Here is a 6,000-nt window from a genome sequence, read left to right on the forward strand (position 1 = left end):
AAATCAATTAAATAAGATTTGGCCAGTGGTGGCCCTGCGTATGCTATGACACAAAATAGATCGGTCTTACATTTGCTAAAATTGACCTGTACGTTTTTACAAAAGTTATCTGAACCCATACAGTGTGTGTAAGACATTTGAGGTCGGAATGTGGGTAGCACTGTGGCTAGGTGCAGCTCATGCAGACATGCAGCGGCGTCTCTCCTGCACACACAACAATGCAATTAAATACCACGCAGGAATGTGAAAGTGCCATCAACAAATACAAGTAGATAGCAAGTTTGGTGTACAAAATCATTTAAATGCAAATATTCCATTAACAGATCACCCAGAATGGCTACCTAAAATATAAATATGTTATACACAACTTTAAATTATGTCTATATATACAGTATATATATACATATATATATATATATGTGTGTGTGTGTGTGTGTTTGTGTGTGTGTGTGTGTGTGTTTTCATATGACTTTATTTGACTCCGTTTTTAAAAATGTTTTGCGTGTTTCTTTATTTACATAGCAGTTGCTTTATCTTTTAAATTAATCCAAGGATCACTTACAGTATCTGAATTCCAACACAACGAAAAGGAAACTCTTTTTTAGACGCTCATGAGTAACATGGTGGACAAAAGTTTTTTATTGGCTTTTGTCATGGTTGGAGTGACATTCTGCCATTCACATGAGAAACAAGATTTCTCTGTCCATATTTGAACAGTCAATTACACGGGCTTTAGTGTTTACACACTCTATAATTAGGAGAGCAGTGTGGTCCTACAACAGTCTAGCAGTGTGTAGGTGTAAATGTTCCATCATTCAGGTCACAGAAGATAAGAGCTTCAATTTAGCCACAGACTACTTACATCACACTCCAGTCACAGAATGTAACTCAAGCAGGCTTCTGGTTTTCTTTTTAACTGAAAAAGCCTTCAGAAAGAAAAGCAAAAGGTCTCCAAACAAGACCATGCATATCATGGATTGAAGCTTTTGGAAACATAATTCATGACTATGGGATAAATGACCAACCAAACGGCTAGTTAGACTTTTCCTTATACATCTTGATGATGAAAAAAATACTCAGGCGTAGTATTTTATTCAGAACAGCCTCCTTATATTAAAGTGACAACCACAAATGACATGAATGTAAAAGGTGTAATCGATTCTATAGAAGGACAACAGTATTTGCAAGTTTCCGATGAACCTCTTAAATTGAATTTGTTACCAGAAAATGGATGGATGAAAACAGAAGAAAGTAACATAACATTTAAAGTACAATGCCATAAGAATTGCAAATAAAGGTACTTAAGGGGTAAACTGTACACTTGCTATCAGTAATAATGTTACTTGGGCTCATGTTTATTCTAATATTAAGCTAACAGATATGTTATGTGGAGGCATTTTGCTCATTACATTGTTGAAGAGAACATGATAATTCACTGCTAATAATATGGTGGGAATTTGTCCAGAATTAATAATGAAATACAATAAAAATGAAAGATGGATAAACCATAAGACCATGCTTTGTTTATCATGGGGACTGTCTTTCTCTGCTTATATTATCAGGTCTTGTTGGGGAAAAAACATTACAGACATTCAGAGGAATTTATTTTTAATGGTCATAAGAGCTACATAATAGGGTGTAATTCCCAAATCAATAGCAATATCAATACCAACCAATAATACATTTAATCAGATCAAATTTTTTCATCAAAAATGAGTCTGCTGACTTTTCTGTGCTGTATATTTACAATCACTATCATTCTTTTCTTTGACAGTCTCTAATAGATTCCCCTACTGATTTTCTTAAATGTTTGTGTCTCTTCTACTTTTAGCTCATAATTTTTTTTATTTTTTTTTTTTACCTGGCTCAATAACACCCACTCAGCATTCCAACAATCCAAAAGCCCCTGATAAAACACAACTATAAAGAAAACACAAATATTAATTGTATTAAAATGTGTGGGTCAATCACCGGGGTAGTCTAAAGGAAGCATGAAAGAAAGGTAAGATCCCTGAGAAGCCCAGGTCTTTTAATGAGTCATCTTGGCATAATTTGGCCTTGTTGTTCTTTTTACGCCAGTCCCTTGGCTTAGCTGTGCCAAAGGGGTCAGTAGTCTGCTTAATTACTCACCTCATTAACGCAGACCTCCTCTAATGGCACTGCAGCTCGATGGCTGCTCTCCAGCAGCCTCCAGCAGGGCCACATTGATTGGAATTTTTAAGATGATTGGCACAACCAAGAAAAGGCTACTTTGAAGCCAGGACTAAATATTGGTCTATTAATCATTTTTATGTGCGTATCATCTGGTGTAAGCGCACAGTATCAGCAATTTTAGTTTTTTCTAAAACCAAATTTGCTGTTTGAAATCATGAACACTTAGGTAAATACAGTATATTATCTTTACATACATGCATCTAGAAATCAGGATCCTGTCTAAAAGTTATTTTTATATCCAAACTACATTCACAGTTTCTTCCACATCCATGCACACCTTCAGAACCACATTATCAAGCATCATGTACAGGCTTTTAAGTCTGTTGGCATGTTTGCAAAAGTAGATCAAAGCTGACCATTGACAATGATTGTGTAGTAAGACTTTGGGTGGAAGCTGAACATTTCAATAAAATCAGCTTTGAATAAAACATAAAAGAAGCCAGAGAGATCACACTCAAGTGGACTGAATATAGAATAATGCACCAAAGGAGCATATATAATCATATGTGGTCATATAAATAGTCATATAAATCATGAGGGGTATTTGTGAATTTTCTTTCATTTTTTTTGTCTTTAAAGAAACATACATCCAAAAGCTCCATGGGAGTGAGCTATTACTGGATTCTAGACTGTCCACAGAGAACCATTAATTATAGCCACAGTGGCCACTCCCTTTTAGCTTTTTTCAGCAATTTAGCGATGCCCATGTTGTCTAGCCGGTTCTCTTTGGGATTGGGCATCATCTTTAAGAGGAGTTCTGTCAAAGGACAGCTATTATCCCCAAAATTAACCAACCAATATAACTGACACTGATGAATTAAGGGCATTGGTTACAATGATTTATTTTGATTAATTATTAATGATTTTAATAATTTTTTGTAAATTTTGGTGGCTACACTGGAACATGCTTCTGAACAGGACGAAGTGGCTTTAGTTAGCTCCTCCACCCTCTGCTCCATTGGAGCTTTGGCGTGATTAATATTGTCAAGGACAGTATTAATAAAAGTCTATTTTTACACAAATGGAGAGCTTCTGCTTCTGTTCAAATGTAAAAGAATTACTAGCTGCAGCTTTGTACATCATATAAGACATGGTGAGTTTTTATATGACAATTTATATGAAAAGGCATGCAAACCCTTGTTCAGTGCTGTGCACTGAATTGTGAGAATGTGTGTGCATATTTTTAGTCCTATAGCCACATCCCTACCAGCTACACCAGAGGCTTTCCTCCTGCTTGTGATGCCAACAAGCATGCCTTGATGAGCACCCACCCAGTCGTGTGTGGTCTTATATGTCCTGTTCACTGGAAGTACATAGTGAAATAAATGCTTACAATGTGCGCTCATATTCTTCAGCTAAAGAAAATTACTATGGAATCATATTAGCACAATAGTTATCAGTTGTGTCATTTTAAAAAAAAAATGTTTACACTGAAACCAAATTTACGCAGTACATGGATGCCCTCTTTGTAAATGTCGGCAGTAATAAATTGTGGACAATCCCAGTACAGTCCCTCGTTTATTTCAAGACTTGGTTAAAGCATGGAATCATGGAATATCACATTATCCTCTCCACCTTCCTCACTTTGTGATCATTGCCTCTGCGACAAGAGCGACAATTCTGCAGACTGTCTCAGGTTTCATGCTCTCCATGAAGTCACCTATGATCTGTATAATAACGAGGGTAGGTGAGGGAAAAGACCGGTTAAAAAAACTCACATTTGGTTCATGAGCTGTGGTCCCAACAGCACTGGGGAGTACAGCAGAATAAATGAATATCTTGCTCATACTATGAGTGCTACTATTGTGTCAGAAAGTTTCCCATTTTTGTGCCTGTAGTGTTATGGAGGTCTTAGGTGGCCATGGAGAAGTGCAGAGGAAAGAACCATTATGAGTAGTCTTCCTCAGCAGAAGGGTGGGTCAGCCATTTAGATTAGCATTTTAATGAGAGGAGCTCTGGGAAAGCACAGCAGGATGACCTATCAGGTGACACTGGGAGTATGTAAATGATTAATTACAGTATCTCTGCTGCTTTGGGATTATCCACTTGTTAAATGAATGAGGAGCCTGTCAGAATGCAATCTCAGTATTGACACTCTGTTCCTCTATCATAGCTTTCTCTCAGCCATCCACTAAATGCAATGTTATGATAGTTAAGGATAAACTAATGAGTTTTCTCAAGGTAATAGTGAAGATTGCCATGCAAGGAAAGTTTCTATTACGGCGCATGGTGAAGCACGGCAAGATGGGCAAGATGAATTCTGATTGTGTTTTTTAATGCAATCTCTATTCTACATAAATTGTGAACACCTTTTAAACAAGAAACCGTTGCATATGATTAGCATAACCCGTTGAAGTTATGAAAAATATTCATTTGACCTCAATGGAAAACAGGCAAAAATATGCATCACATATTCAGTCAGAATGTTGACGCTCATAAACTGAAACTGTAGAACAAACAGGACCCTTGAGGAATGTGATATCTTGTAGAGGATGAGCTGGATGAATACCATGCAGTTTTAAATAACATATTTATTTACTTCGATGGGTAAATTGCTCTCTCATTAAACCTCTTCTGCCCAGTCTTGATGTACATAACAATTTGCCTCTGCTAAAGTCCTACCAGTGCTAAAGCTAATGAAACATAGTCTATATCAGTACTGTACCTGCATGTTGGAACCATGCGTAACAGCTATATGTGATTACCCAAAAATTATATTCTCTCATGGACTTGTCAATACAAATTATTTAATTCTTAAATGGCGATGAACAAACATCCAATCTGCTTTTAATTATAACTTATGAATTCATTAAAATTGAAATCACAAAAACATTTTTTTAGTACTGATGATCTTTTACCCAGATATTGAAACTTTTTTTCCAAACTGAAAGCAAAGCTGCTCTTTTTTAGCTATCAAACCTGGTTTTAGTTCAAAGCCAGGAAGCTATAAATGCAACAGGGCTTAACTTTTTCAAGACCCAAAAATGATATTCAGCATTTTCTGATAAATTATGTTGTTGTGAAAGCCATGAAAAGAGTGTAGAAGACAGATTTAATGCATACTTTATTTTGAGCCTAAATATGTACAGTGAAACATCTTCATCCACCTTTCATTATCCATTTTTATGGTTGACCATAACTTTTAGGAAACCATATTCAGTATTTGCCATGCTTCTAGCTTGCAGGGCGAAAACAAGCCATTTTTATTGACAGTGAGAGGACAGATGGGGATGGTTGTCCAATATGTGATTTCAGGTTCTTCCTCAGAGATGATCTATGGGACAGTTTGAAGTGGGTTGGCCTGGGTGGACTGTAAATGATTTTCCACTATAATGTGTCGCAGTGTATTGCCAGCTACAACTGCATTAGTGGTGCCGAGGTCCACAAAATAAATGTTATCAGTTTCCCACCAGGTGTAGCCCTGAGTGTGTCCCTGCTGGAGAGGATAAAACTGGGGTTAGAAATGGAAATTCTCCACATATCAGCTATACGTGTCTTCACGACTATAAGGCGCACCTAAAACACTGAGATTTTTCTCAAAAATCGACGGTGCGCCTTATGATATGGTGCGCCTTGTGTGTGGACTGAGTTCCAAAATCTGCTGTGTGCCTGGTGGGTGCACTACGGTAAACGCTCCGCCCATCGTTTAGCGGCACACCTATGCGTAAGGACCCCCTAAAATGGTGCCGGTCAAGCGACACATGTATGAGGCTTACTTTAAACTGCAGGCCATTGAATATGTGGCTGAAAATGGCAATCGAGCAGATGCAAGACATTTTAATGTAA

The sequence above is a fragment of the Takifugu rubripes genome, chromosome 13 (assembly GCF_901000725.2).
Source record: "Takifugu rubripes chromosome 13, fTakRub1.2, whole genome shotgun sequence".
Classification (NCBI taxonomy): Eukaryota; Metazoa; Chordata; class Actinopteri; order Tetraodontiformes; family Tetraodontidae; genus Takifugu; species Takifugu rubripes.